The sequence below is a fragment of the Belonocnema kinseyi genome, chromosome 6 (assembly GCF_010883055.1).
Source record: "Belonocnema kinseyi isolate 2016_QV_RU_SX_M_011 chromosome 6, B_treatae_v1, whole genome shotgun sequence".
In the NCBI taxonomy this organism is placed as follows: Eukaryota; Metazoa; Arthropoda; class Insecta; order Hymenoptera; family Cynipidae; genus Belonocnema; species Belonocnema kinseyi.
Genome location: NC_046662.1, coordinates 56,112,960 through 56,128,642, shown reverse-complemented (window position 1 = coordinate 56,128,642; position 15,683 = coordinate 56,112,960). Strand labels below are relative to the sequence as shown.

At 29.4% G+C, this 15,683-nt stretch overlaps 1 protein-coding gene across 6 annotated transcripts in view; it reads left to right on the top strand.

Moving 5' to 3' along the window:
- The window catches only part of LOC117174057 (tubulin polyglutamylase TTLL4-like), a 754,936-nt gene that overhangs the window by 669,871 nt on the left and 69,382 nt on the right, over positions 1 to 15,683 (top strand). The gene's annotated exons all lie outside the window — the stretch shown is intronic.

Here is a 15,683-nt window from a genome sequence, read left to right as displayed (position 1 = left end):
TATCCCATCCACACACTACTCCTTTCCCCTGCCGAGTGAGTCACGCCTACCCCGAAAGGGAAATGGTTTAATGGTGTAATAATAATAATAATAATAATAATAATAATGTATATATTTTGTTATGATTTGAGTTGGAGCCTTGAGAGTGTTAAGTTTTATAATTATCAGAAATAGTTTGTTATATAATCTGAAATCTGCGTCAACAAGCGATAATTGCTATCTAAGCAGGAGATATTTCCAATTTACTAATTGAAAAATTATAATTTTGTATGTTTCTTATTTTATTTCTCATTGGTACAAAGAACCCCCTGGCTGGCAAGGGTCGGTGACAGTGTCTGACGATCCCTCAGCTACACGAGGCGTAGTTGGGTAGAGGTGGTTAAGCAAGCAGATAGACTTCGATTCAATGTACACTGTCTTTTTAAAAAAATTCCGAGGATTTAAAAAGATTATTAATTTTTGGTTTTGTGGCTTTGGGGTCTGTAAATGATGTTGAAGATTTATTAACATGAGAAAAAGGATTAAAAATATTTTAGCGTATTTTTGAAAGATTCACGGAGTCATAAACAATTTCTTTGATTTTCAGAAAATATGAAAAATTTGGTTTTAAAATAATTTAAAAATGCCTAATTACCTCATTTAGCTGAGGGATCTCCAGACGCTCTCACCGAACATTGGCAGCAGGGGACTCTTTATAATGATTACGAATAAAGTAAGAAACACTTTTTTATTTATTTTTGCAAGTAGAGTGAAACTCTTCTATAGCGCTGATTTTGGGGCTGAAGGTGGGAGGGAAATAACTCGTCATATCTCGCTTCGATTTTGTTTTTTCACGCCTGAATGCTCGTCTGAGTTACAACCACAGGTCCCGCGCACCCCATGCAGCTCCTGTTATACCTACTTGCGGCGTTGCATCAATTCTCGGAAGGGCTATAAAAGTCAGGACTATTGAAGGGTTTCACTGTATTTATTTCGAAATGTTATATTAGAAATCTACGTGGTTTGGAGATTCTAACGATATGTTACTTGTCTCTATAAGTTAAAAATTAGCACAAGTGCGATAAGATTGCCTAATATGATTCCAATCTTTGAAATTCCGCGGTGTGACCATAAGCGATAATTTCTGTTAAAGCAGGAGATATTTATAAACTACTGATTGAAAAATTAAAAACTTTTTATGTTTCATATTTTATTCCTGATTAGTACAAAGAACCCCCTTGCCGTCAAGGGTCGGTGACAGCGTCTAGTGATCCCTCAGCTGCAACGAGGCGTAGCTGGATACATGGGAATTACCCCTCTTAGAGATTCCAGAGAATTTAATATTATCAGATTTCATATCATTTCTCAGAATTTTGAAATATTTTAATTAATTTCAAACAATTTATTTACAAGAAGTCTTGTAAAATCTTGTTTAGTTTTAATCAATACCTTCCAAGAATTCGGTGACAGCGTCCGGCGATCCCTCAGCTACAGCGAGGTGTAGTTGGGTACATGGGAACTGTTCCTCTTGAAGATTCCAGAGAATTTAATAATATCATATTTCATAGTATCTCTCAGGATTTTTAAATATTCGAATGGATGTCGCAGAATTTATTTACAAGAAGTCTTTTGAAATCTTTTAAAATCTTGTTAAAATTCAAACATTGCCTTCCACCAATACGGTGACAGCATCTGACGATCCCTCAGCTACAACGAGGCGTAGTTGGATGCATGGCAATTGCCCCTCTTAAATAATCCAGAGAATTTAATAGTATAAAATTTCATAGCATTTCTCAGGATTTTGAAATATTTTGATGGATTTCAAAGAATGTATTTACAGCAAGTCTTATGCAATCTTGTTAAACTTCAATCAACACCTTCCACGAATTCGCTGACAGCGTATGGCGATCCCTCAGCTACAACGAGGCGTAGTTGGATACATGGGAACTGCCCCTCATGAAGATTCCAAAGAATTTAATATTAATTAATTTCATAGAATTTCTCGGGATTTTGAAACAGTTTAATAGATTTCAAAGAATTTATTTACAAGAAGTCTTGTGAAACCTTGTTAAAATTCAACCACCACCTTCCACAAATTCCATTCGATTTCGTTCGTCTTTCGATTTCTAACGACAATTCTGGGGTGACTGATGGGGAAAAATAACAGAGATATGGGGTGAGGAATTAATTATAATTCAAATCCTGGTAAAGCTCATCAGAATGCGCCTAGGGTCGACAACAATACTGAACGTGGCGCATGCCTGAGGTGGGGTATAATGTTTAGCTGAAAGGAGTGGAGCTGACAGAGACAGATAATCATGCAAACAGGTTGAGAAAAGGAGATAAAAGAAAACGAGAGAGAGAAAGAGAAAATATTATTTTGCGAATGAGAGAGATGAAAGAGGAAGGGGCTTTAGCGGAAAGGCACGAGCTGAATGTTGTGTCGAGATCGCTTGATTTGCTATAGGCGATGCCTATGGGAACCCATGGTGTGAAGGTATGTGTTGTTTTCTCGAGGCCGTTGGAGGACGTGTCGCGTTATGCATCGATAACATTTCTTTTACAAAAGGAAGTGACCGCCAGATTAACGTGACTAGATTTAACCATTTTTTCTAATCTTAGATTTCTAAAGAAGATGTGGCAGTGTTTTTGATCTTAGAAGGATTATTAGTAATTTTGTGTAATTTTGTATAATATATGATAATGATGACATATCAATGACACAATCTGTAACATTTGGTGACTTTGTGGAGCTCTTCGCCTGAGGTGATTGCTAGAGAGATTGTGAGCGACCTGTGTCAATTGATAGTTACATTTTCAGTTGAAACAATTTTCAACCAAAACATTAATAAATTTGCAACAAAATGGTTAAATTTTCAAGCAAGAAAATTTACTGTTTGATTAAGATAACGAATCTTCTACCAAAACAATGCATTTTTAATCGAATAGATGAATTTTTTATCAAAAGAGCCCCATTTGCAACAGAGTATTTGGATTTTCAACAAAAAGATAAATTTTCATTAAAAAATAGAATAATTTAATTTTCGGTCAGAAAAATACATTTCCAATTATAAAAAAATCATTTTTCAGCAAAATACGTAAATTTACAACCAATGAAATTGATTTTTAATTAAAAATAGAATAGATACATTTTCAGTTGAAAAATTAATTTTTGAAAAATAATATAAATTTTCAACAAAATAGTTCAATCATTAACCAGAAAAAAAAACAATTTTCTATTAAAGAAAGATAAATTTTCGAGAACAAATGGGAAACTTTAATTTTTGCGTAACAAATCAATTTTCAATAAAAAAAACTAATTTCCAACCAATTAAATAAATTTTCTACCAAAAAAAATCTTCAACCAAAATTCTTCATTAAGAAGAATATTTTAGCACAAAAGACGAATTTTCAACCAAAAGAGATTAATCTTCAACCAAATAGTAGTTAAATTTTTAAATTCAGAAGATACATTTTCAACCAAAGAAATACATTTTTATTAAAAATGATAAATCTTCAACAAAAACAAAATTTAACAGCTACTTGCATTTTTAACAAAGTAGATGAATTTTCAACGAAAAAATACAAGTTTTGATTATTTAACTTAAATAGATCAGTCTTAAAACCGAGAATAGAATAGTTGCTTTTTAAGACAGAAAGAATACATTTTCAACAATAAAAATAAATTTTCAAAAAAAAGAAGAAATTTGAACAAAATAGTTAAATTTTTCAACCAATAAAATTAATAATTCACTAGGAATAGCTATATTTTTAGTAAAAAAAATTAATGCAATAATCGATTATGCAATAGTCGATTTTTCAGTTCAAAAAATTTATTTCTAACGAAATAAATTAATTTTTTATCAAGACGATAAATTTTCAACCAAAAAGATTACCTTTTAATAAAATACTTACATTTTTATTTTATTCTCAAATTTTTAACGTAATAATTAAAATTAGATTGTCCAACCAAATACAAGAATTAGTCACCAAAAAGAAGAATATTCTACGACAATAACATAATACATGAATTTCCAACATAAGACTTAAATTTTCCACACAAAAAAAAATAATTTTTAACCAAACAGTTGAATTTTCAACTCAGAAAATTAATTATCAACGAAAGAGGCCAATTTTTTTTACTTAAAGAAAATTTTTCAAGAATAATTAAATTGGTTTAATTTTAAGATAGAAAAATAAACTTAGAACAAAAAAACGAATTTCTAGTAAAATGGTTAAATTTTCAGAGAGTAGTAAATTTGTAACCAAAAAATCGGACAGTTAAATTTTCACATAAGAAGATATCAATATTTCAATACAAAATATTTCAAATTTCGATATAAAAAAATTTTTTTGCCAAGAAAAATTTTCGAAGAAAACAAAAATTTGTGCAACATAATAGGAATTTTTAACAAAATACATAAATAATCAATCTATTAATTATATTTTCAACCGAAGAAATGAAAGTTCAGTTGTTAAACCAAAAAAATGACTCAGACAAATTTTCAACTAAAAAATATTAATCTTTAACGAAATAGTTGAAAGAAATGAGTTATTAACTAAAATGATAAATTTTTAAAAATGAATTTTTGACCAAATAGTTAAATTTCCAACCCAAAATATGAATTTTTTAATAAAGAAGGTGAAATATTTAAGAAAAATACATAAATTTTCAACTAACGAATATAAATTTTCAACCAAGAATATTAATCTTCCAGTACTAAAGACGAATTTTCAACAAAATAAACCTGAAATAGTTAGATTTTTGAATTAAAAATCGGGGGAATAAATATATATAGAAAATGTTTCCAACATTTTAGCTGTTACTTTAAATACGTGGCACCATGCAAGCTAAAATTTTCACAATAATGTTAATAAGTTGGTGTTATTTTATGGGAATTTATCTTTAAAATAATCTACAGCACATTGAAAAATGTAAAAATATGAGATATAATTAAAATGTTAAGAAAATATAGATATTCGCACTAATTTTTCAATATATTCTTCAAAAAATTGAAGAAATAACTTCTTTCTGTCTTATTTTATAGAGAATTCTAATAGCTTTAAACAATTTTCGCGAAAGAAAAAATTTACCAATAAAATTATTAATAATAATATAAATTTTTTGTATATGCTGTATTGTAACAATTCCCATTTTTATGTATATTGGACAAATTACAAAAAGACATCTTTGTCGGGACAAAAAAATATGGTCTGGATAGATCGAGAATTTTAATTTTGCCTGATTATTGAAAGAAAATAAATTATCTGTCAATCGAAAACATTAGGCTGATTAAAAGACAATGAAAAGAGACGGCTTTGAAAATTATCTTTTCAAACTGAAAAGTATCTGTCATAAAATTATAATTCTAGTCTTTTGATAAAATGTTGTTCCTTTGAATGGCAGATGAAAACGTCTTAATTTTAGATGTCAGATCACTTTATTTTGAAGTTGATGGAAGAGGGACCTTTCGAATAGGTAGAAAAACGTGGTTGGAACTAATATAATTTGGACCCAAGTCTGAAATAAACTTAATTTTATTTTCGTTTTTAATATTTAAGAAACATATTTTTTAATTTTTCATTCGAAATTCTAAAAAAATTAGAGGATTCAGAGATTTTGACAAAAATATGTCAAAAACCACAGAAGTTTAATAAATTTTTAATTTGAAATTGATTTATTCCCTTTACAAAAGATTATGTTTAAAAAATTTTACAAGATTAAGATTTTGGTTTTCAAATATTAATGGTTTAGGGAAACTGAAAAATTGTTATGAAAAAATTTGGTAACATTGAAAATGAAGTTTTGCCGCCACCCTGACATAATATTCCTATTAGTAAATTATATTGATTGAAAATTCGCCATCATATTTTTCACTTTAAAATTTAACTTTTCCATTTTTTCTTTAAAACTCATCTTTTGTATTTAAAAAGTCAATTAATTGATCAAAGCTATAATCTCTTTGTTTAAAATAATTTTTTTAAATTAAAGATTCATCATTTTAGTTGAAATTTCATCTCTTTTGACGACAATTTGACTTTTTTTTGGAATTTCTTTTTACGTAAAATTTAACTACTCCAGTTGAAGATTCATGATTTTAGTTGAAGTTTTAACTTTTTTCCTGAAAAAACCTTTTTTTGTTGATTTTTTTCATTATAATGAAACTTTTTAATTTTAGTTGAAAATATATCTATTTGGCTAAAATTTGACTATTTCGTTAAATATTCGTCTTTTTATTTTAATATTTCACTTGTTTGGTTAAAACTTTGTTAAAAATTTATTTTTTCGTTTTAGAATAATAATTTTACTTGAAAACTCATCACTTTCTTTGAAAATCTCTCTGTTTAAAAAAAAAATTTTTTTTAAATGTTTTTTTTGTTAGAAATTATTTTTTTAATCTAAAAATTAAACTATTCCAGAAAATTTATCAATCGAATCCTTTCCAAAAAATAGATTTTCTCTGATTAAAAATTTAACTACTTTCGAAAAAGTGTAAAATTCTACTACTTTCTTTAACAAAATCATTCTTTTGTTAGTAAAAGATTAAACTTTTTGTAGAAAATTCTTTCTTTTTCTGTTCAAAATAAATTTTTTTTAAACTGAAAATCTAGCTTATTTATTTTTAGTTAGAAATTGATCTTTTCTACTTAAAGTTTTGTTGAATTTTTTTTCTTTATTGTCTGAAAAATATTTTTTGTTGATAATTCGTATTTTCGGTGGAAAAGAAATTTGAACTACTTGTTAAAAAAATCATTTATTGTAGTTATAGATTTATCATTATAGTTGAAGATTCATCTGTTTCGATAAAAATTAGACTAGTTTATTACAGATTCATTTTATTTTAGTCGAAAATATATTCTTTTTTTCATTTAAATTTTAACTTTTATATTTTTGGTTTGAGAATGTATATTCCTAATTTGAAAATTAATTTCTTTTGTTGAAAATTAACCTTTGTTGGTTGAAATTAATTTTCTTTGTTAAAAAATCGTTTTTTTATGTAATTCCTCCTTGCAGAATAAAAATTTAACTATTTATTTAAAAATGCAACTATTTTGTTAAAAATTTTATATTTAAAAAAAATAATCTCATTGGTTGAAAATTCGACTATTTTGTTAAGATTTTTATTTTTTAAACAAAGTTTTTTTCTACTTATAATTGAGCATTTTAACTTTTGTTTGTAAACTTATCTTTCTTGATCGAAAATGAAACTCATTGTTCGAACATTTCTTGTAATTTGTTAAAAATCCCTCTTTTTTAGAAAGTTTTTTTTTTTGGTTGAGAATTAATCCTTGCAGTTTAAAATTCACTCTCGTAAGTTGAAAATTCAACTGTTTTGTTCAAATTTGAACTATTTTATTAAAAATACAACTATTTGTTTAAAAATTCAACTCTTTCGCTGAAAGTTTTTTTTTGTTTACTGTAATATCAACTGCTATATTTTTCGTTGAGAATTTATCTTTTTGTTGAAAATTCAACAATCCGGGTTAAAAATTCAACTCTGTTTTGGTGAATTTTAATCTGTTTTGTTTTGAAATTCGACTAAATTTAGTTGAAAATTTACCTTAGGGTTAGAAACTTTTACTATCAGATTAAAAATTCTACTATTTTGTTGAAAATTTAACTATTTTGTTACTCATCCTTTTGGTCTAAAATTTAACTGTTTTGTGAAAAATCGTCTTTTTGTATTGAAAATTGATGTTCAACATAAGAAAAGTCATTTATTTTGGTTGAAATAAATAATTTTGAAATTTTATTTGGAAATCTTTTTATTCTGTTTAGAAACTATACCAAGTTAAAAATGTGAGATTAAAATCCTCGTCGTTGAACATCAGTGGCTAGGGAAAATGAAAATCAATTTAGGGAACAATCAGAGAAAAATCTGAATTTTTAAAACAAATTTTTCCGGCTGACCTGTATATTCCTTTTCGTGTAAAAATCCATGGAAAAATAGTCACAAACATGATGAAACCCCAGCTTATTTGCTTCTTCCATCAAGGTATATTCAATCTTAAGTACCTCGTCAGACTCGCCTTAATTCCAGCTCTCACGAAAATGTTTGAGGTACTCCGCCTAATCCTCTTTCCGACCTTAATGCTTAATTCGAAAGCCACATAAAGGGCCCTGAAAGACTCGAAAAAATCCAAACGTCATCGGTAACTAATCACAGCGGGAGGAGCAGGAACTAATTATGAGTCATAGAAACAGCACGAAGCTGCGGTTCCAACTTCCCGATCCCGAGACGAAACGCAGCGGTCTCCGAAGAGTGGGTCTGGTGGCCTTTTAGAATTAACAAGTGGCCATCGAGGCGTTAAGTAATCCGGATCCGAGGACAGCACACGAGCAGCACACTCCGAGAACGCGTTCGGCAGCCGAGCACAATATTCCCCAGGCGTGCGTGTGTGTGTGTGTACGTCCCAGGGGCAGAAGTTCTCAATAATAAGGCCCCAAACGAGACTCATGGCGGGGTACCTATTTACCGACACCCACTAGAATAGGGCTATCCTGGGTGGCTGACACACTTGCACGGCTTTGCTTTGGCTTTATGGGGTGGGCCTTAGAGGGCCTTACATCGAACACGGGAAGATTCTGCTCGGAAGGTTCCCACGACATGGCACACCACCTGTGCCACCGGCCAACCCCAGAGGACCAGAAGAGGGGCCCAAAACACGGATCTTCCTATATAATATATATAGGAATATGTGCCCGGCTGGAAGAAAGAGAAAGAAGAAAAGGGGAGCGAGGCAAGCTGCTTTTGAAAAACGGACACTAGTAGGGTGTTAAAAGATGCAGGAGGGTAAGGCCCCGGGATAGAAAGAGACCCCTGTTAGTTGAGACGGAAACTTGCCTCATAATTGTGAGTTGAAAAGAGATGCGAGATTGTGCCCAAAAGGATGGAGAGCAAACACAAATGGATTCAGGAAACGTGGGCAACGCGAGACCTGAATGGGCCAGTTCACCTTAATTAGAGGAGGTAAACCGCCTTGTTGATCGTCCCCAAATTGACGAGCGGCCAAGAAATGATCTTTTTAGGCTTCGCTAATGGATCCTGATCTGGAATTTTGAGTAGGAAAATTAGATTTGGATTTTTACGAGGCCCTTTATGAGGTTTCAGTCAATTCTATTTCTGTAGGAATACCCATTGATTGACTTATTGAGGGACCTTCTATCATTTTCCAATGTCGATTACCAATTTTTTAGAAACTTCCTTTTCATGTATATGCGGAAAAGTTAATTTATTTCTTCTCCATTTTTTATTCTGGCATTATTTTTATTGTATAATTAATCACTTCAATAAGGCACATCGATTGACCATTGATAAACCTACTATTTTCCAATGTCTATTTAAACTTTGTGCAAAAACTTCCTCTTCGTTTATATTCGAAAATGTTAATTTATTCTGTCTTTATTTAATAATTAGGCATTATTTTCTTTGAAAAATTAATCCACTTTAATAAGAAACATTGATTGTCCTATTGACAAACCTTCTACCATTTTTCAATATCGGTTTACAGTTTTTGCAAAAACTTCCTTTTTGTTATTTTCAGGGTCTAATTTATCCGCCCTGACGAGACACATTGATTGACATATTGACAATCCTTGAACTGTTTTCCAATGTCGATTTATAGCTTATACCAAATTTTCTTTTCATTAATATTTGATCAAATGAATTTATTTAATCTGTAATTAATGTTCTGATGTTATTTTCGTTATAAAATTAATTTGCTTGGACAAGCTGCATCGATTGGCCTGTCGACCAATCTTTTCCTTTTTAATCAAAAAGGACACTTTTGATCAAAATTTTTTAATTTTTTACAAATTAGATTAAGTTTCAAGCAAACAGTTGAATTTCCATCGAAAAGAGGTGAATTTTAAATCGAAATGATTAATTTTGTACCAAAAAAGAATAATTTTCAACAAACTACTTGAATTTTAAATCAAATAGTTGAATTTTCAACTAAAAGATAAGTTTTCAATAAAAAATAAATTAGTTAAATTTTTATTTGAGGGCATTAATTTTCGATCAAAAATATAGTTTTAAATCAAAAAAGGCTAATTTTCAAATTTTCTACCAAGGAGATGAATTTTTAACTAGAAATGCATTTTCAACAATACGATTTATTTTTAACAAAGTAATTCGACTTTTAACCAAACTATTGAATTATCAGTAAAAAAAATCAGTTTTAACTAAGAATGTCAATGTACAATAAAAAATGCAACAGTTGAATTTTCATTTAAAAAAATAATTTTTAACCAAAAAGATCAATATTCAAGGTAGAAGAAGAATTTAAAATAATAATTTTTGGTAAAACACTTTAATTTTAAACTAAATACGTTAATTTTCAACTAAAGAAATAAATTTACGACAAAAAATTAAATAGTTTAATTTTAATTCAAAAAAATTTGATTAACGACCAAATAGTCGAATTTTGTACTAAAAAAAATTAATTTTTGACAAAAAATGCAATAATTATAATTTTATTTGAATAAAATTAGGTTTTTAACAATAAAAAAAACGAATTTTCAACTAAGAGGAGTAATTTATAATCAGCAATGGATTAGTCATAATTTTTGTCAGAGCAAAATCATTTTCAAAGAAAAAAAAACGAATTTTCTACGAAAAAGATGAATATTCAAGCTAGAAGAATAATTTTCTACAAAAAAGTCTTTTCAAAATACATACGTTTTCAACTAAAAAAGATAAATTTATAATTTAAAATGGAATAGTTTAGTTTTCAGTCATAAAAATAATTTTCAAACAAACAGAAAAACTGTTTTTCAACAAATAGCTTCAATTTTTAATCAAAAAGATTAATTTTCGATTTTAGAAGATAAATTATTAACTAAAAATGAATAGTTAAATATTCATTTTTGACAAATTGATTTTCAACAAAAGAAAAAACAATTTTTAACAATATAGTTTAAATTTGTATAAAGTAAAATAATATTTCACCAAGGAATTGAAATTTCACCCTTGTGTTTGAATTTTCAACCAAAAACATGAATTTTAAACTGAGAAGACTAATTTTCTACCAAAAACACGAAATTTTAGCCAAAATTTAAATTAATTACTTAGATTACATAAATTACTTAGAATTAACTAGATTAAAATTAGAGTACCCTGAATTATAAGTAGATTATTACTCTGGATTATAAATGGAATGCTCTGGATACTGGATTGCAAGTTAATCACATCGGATTAGAACGAGGTTACCCCAGATTACAATTTTTGAATAGCCTCGCATTTTGAGTGAATTACCCTAAATTATAAGTTGATTACTGTGGGTTTCAAATGGATTAGGTGGATTAGAAATTGATAATTCCAGATTACAAGTGGATTAACTTGGAATATCAGTGGATTACTGGATTATAAGTGGATTACTCTGGGTTGCGCCTGGATTACTCGGATTAGAACTTTTGATTATTTCGGAATACAAGTGGATTACCCTGGATTACAAGTGGATTTCTCTAAATTCCAAATAGATTGCCGCGACTTAGAATTAGGTTAATCCAGATTACAATTGGATAGACTTGGATAACAAGAAAATTACTCTGTTATACTCTGACATTATTTAGGATTACCAAATTACACCGGAATACCATTTCGTATCGTCAAGCTGTCCAGTAAAGTTGTTTCCCCCTCAATTAGAAAGTTAGAAGCATTCTTTATCTGATACGCCCTTCTATTTATTTTACTACTCATACGAAGATTTCCTTAAAAATTAAATTTCCTAAAATCTTGTTTGAATAATATACTCTTTTCGAGGGAATTTATGAACAACTAATCCTTCCACCTCAATAAATTTCCACCTTTTCAATGAGAGATTCGAAAATTGATATCGACGATGGTAATTACGATGCTGGTGAGTAGTGATCACCATAGTGGTTAACATCAAGAGTACACGAGACCACAATCTAAATTGATTACTAATAGCTAATGGTAAAGGAACCGATGATTAGAACGATAAGAAACTGATAAAACTGATGATTTAAGTGCATAATGAATACTTTTCGTAGACACCGGTATACCCTAAATGGAATTAAAATATACGATTGGGGTTTCATAGCTGTTGAGATAGCAATTCATTATCCCAGATAACGGGTCGATTATTGACCTTGAAGCAGAGAATTTATGGTTGGAGCAGGTTGGTAGGGAGCAAAGTAATTTTCAATGGGACAGCTAGGTTGCAGGTGGTGGATCGATCGAAGCAGTTTTCGTACCTCGAAACGAAGGTTCTCGGCGTAATAACGTTTAAAAAGGGGATACGACCCTAATTAGACGATCTCGAGTCCTTATCTGGTTCAGCTCGGTCGAGGAAGACAATAAATGAATAAAACCTCTACCAACATTCTTCACTGATTTCCTTATCATGTAACTTGAATCAGGATATCTCAATCAGGACTTACCACTTTATTAGTGAATATACATAATTTTCATTGTTTTCTTTTTTCAAACCCCCTTTTCGAAAAAATGTTCTTCTTTGTTCTCCTGTTTTTTAAGAAACTTAAAATTTTAACCCTTTTTCTCGTTTTTAGGGTTTTGTGGCCCCGGAAAGAAACCCTTATAGTGTCGCAAATGATTATAGCGAAAGTGAGCGGGAATGAGGAGAGAAAAAAATAGTGAAAGTAAGTCGTGCGTAAATAGGGGAAATTAGGGGCAGGCAAGTATGAGAAATGAAGGGAAGGCAGTAGGGTAAGTTTTGGGAAACTAGGGAAAATGAAGATGGGAAAGCAAGGAAAATGAGTTTAAATGTGGGTTGGGGAACTATAGAAAATGAGTGGAAATTAGGGAGTGTAAGTAAGAAGTGTGAGTAAGGGTAAGTAGAGGAAATTATTAAAAATGAGGTTGAGTAGGGCACGGGAAGTGTGGTGAGGGGAGAGTAGAGTGTGGATAGTATGGGAAATGAGTGAAGGATATTGAAATGAATGGAAGTGCGAGCAAATCAAGGAATGGACGTAAGAGATATTACTGGAACTTAGTGTGGAGTAGAAGTGATGGTAAGGAGAAGTTGGGGAAATGATTCGAAATTAGAGTTAGTAGGAGAGGGAAAGCAGGGGGTCTTACGTGTTGTATAAGTAAGAAAAATGAGTGGAGATGGAGTAAGGGAAGTCATGGAAAATGAGGGTGGGAAAATTAGGGCAGTGGGTAGTGGAAATGAGAGTAAATGTGGGGAGGGGAACTAGGGAAAGTAAGGCGCAATGGTGTGAGGGGAAGTGAGGGAAAATCCTGGAGTGAAAGTAAGGGATTCGAGTGTAAGGGTTGGCTGGACTAGGGCAAATGGTAGTAAATTAGGGCTATTAAGGGTGGGGAAGTGTTGTAATGGGAAGTGCAGGCTGGAAAAAGGAATTAGCGGATATTAGGTGTTGGAAAAGTAGAAGAAATGTGTGGGGGGTTATAGGGGGGGATGATGGGAAATGAGGGGAAATATGGTTGGGAAAGTAAGGAAAATTAATGTTGGAAAGATCAATATGGGGAGGAAAGCTAGGTGAAGCGAGGGGTTATGAATGGAGGGGAAGTCGGCGCAAATTTGGTAGTGGAAGTGACGGATATGAGTGTAAATTAGGGGAAGTAGTGAAAATAATTTGAAATGAGGAAGTGTTGGCTGGAAAAGGAATTAGGAGAAGGAATGGTTTAGCTGGGGATGCAAAGAGAGGGGAAGTAAAAGAGGATGATATTAGGAAGGGTGAGTGAATGGTGAAGTAAGGGGAAGTAGCGGAATGTATGAGTAGTAGAGGATGGAAACTTTTGGTTTTTGGAAACTATTTTTGGTTGAAAGTTTATTCTCTTTCGTTGAAAAGTCTGCTATTTTGTTTTTGGTTTAGAAATCGTCTTTTTTGGTTAAAAATATTATTATTTGGTGGACAATTTAATAACTCTGTGGAAAATTAAAAAAATCGGTTGAACAGTAACTATTTTTGGCCGAAAATTCAACCGTTTTGTCGAAGATTCGTTTTAACCGATAGAAGATCCGTCTTTTTTCCTTGAAAATTTTTCAAATAGTTTTTTTGTTGTACTCTTTAACTTCTTCGTTGGGCAAAAATTCTACTATTATATTTTTGGTTCCAAAGTCAACTCTTTCCTTACAAATTCTACTATTTGGTCAAAAATTTAATTTTTGATTTATATTAAATTAATTTTTTTATTTGAAAATTCGTCTTTTTGGGTAAATTAAAATCTTTTATGGTTGAATTCAAATGTTTTATTTTTATTTTTATTGAAATGTTTTTTGATTAATATATCAACTTATATTTGTTGTCGTGTAAAATTCATACTAATTTTTTTTTCAATTATTTTTTGTTGTTGTTGAAAGTTTATCTCATTTGATATGAGTTTAATGGTTTTTTAAAATTAAAAATTGAACTGTTTAACTACAAGTTAATCTGCTTTAGTGGAGGATTTAACTATTTTTTTTTAATCGTTTGTTTTCATTAGATTTCACTGTTTTTATTTTAAAATTAACTTCCTTTATGGTTGAAATATCAAATTATTATATTCGTCGTTAAAGATTCAACTATTTTCTCGCAAATTCGTTGTTTTTAGGTTAAACTAATTTGTTAAAAATTAATTTTTATTTTCAAAGAAATTCATCAATTTAGTGAAATCTTAATATTTTATTGAAGATCGGGTATTTTTATTGTAAATTAATTATTTTACCGAAAAATTTAAGTGTTTGAATGGTGAAAAAATCTTTTTTAAATTAAACTGTTTTTAAATTTAAAATCTTGTTTGTAGAAATATCAAATATTATACTTTTCGTTGAAAATTCATTTTTTATTGAAATTCCATCTTTTTATAGTACAAAACTCAATTTTTTTGTCTGAAAATTCTACTATTTGTTTAAAAAAATGCTTTTCTTTTCAGTTTGAAATTTGAACTACAATTTGTCTAAAAAATGAATTATTTTGTTAAAAATTTTTATTTTTCGATAGAAATTTAACTTTTTAAACTTAAAATTCAACCCTTTTAATTGTTAAAAAATCATTATTGTTAGTTAAAATCAAATTTAAAAAATTTGAAATCAAAATTATTTTCGGTATATGTATCAACTATTATTTTTTTCGTCCTGAATTCATTCTTTTTGGGTTGCAATTTTATCTCATCTTTCTTAGTTGAAAAGGAACATTTTTGTTTAAAATTCAACTCTTAAGTAGATTTTTTGTTTAAAAAATTTAAAATTTACTATCCTGCTTCTTTTTGGATTGCAAATTTATCTTTTTTCATATCAAACTCATCTTTCTTAGTTGCAAGGTAACTTTTGTTTAAAATTCTACTGTTAAACGTATATTTTTTTATTAAAAAAATTTAACATTTGGTTGAAAGTTCATTTTGCTGGTTTGAAAATACAACTATTTGGTGAAAAAATCAGTTAGTTTTTGAATATTTGTTTCTTTTGCTTGAAGGTTTATTTATCAGTTTGAAAATGAGTTTTCTTGTTATTGAAAATTTAACTATTCAGTTGAAAATTGTTCTTTTTGGTTAAAAATGAACTTTAAGTTGAAAATGAACTTTTTTTTGAAATTTTACCTCCTTTGTTAAAATATCTTTTTTTGTTTGTTTAAGGATTCAACTATTTGATTTAAAATTCAATATATTTTAACTTGAAATCTTAAAAATTTAAAGCGTTTCATAATAAATTTCATATTGTGCCGTTCCCTAATTTTCTTTTAAAAAATATATGCCCTATTTTCTTGAAAAATCAACCTA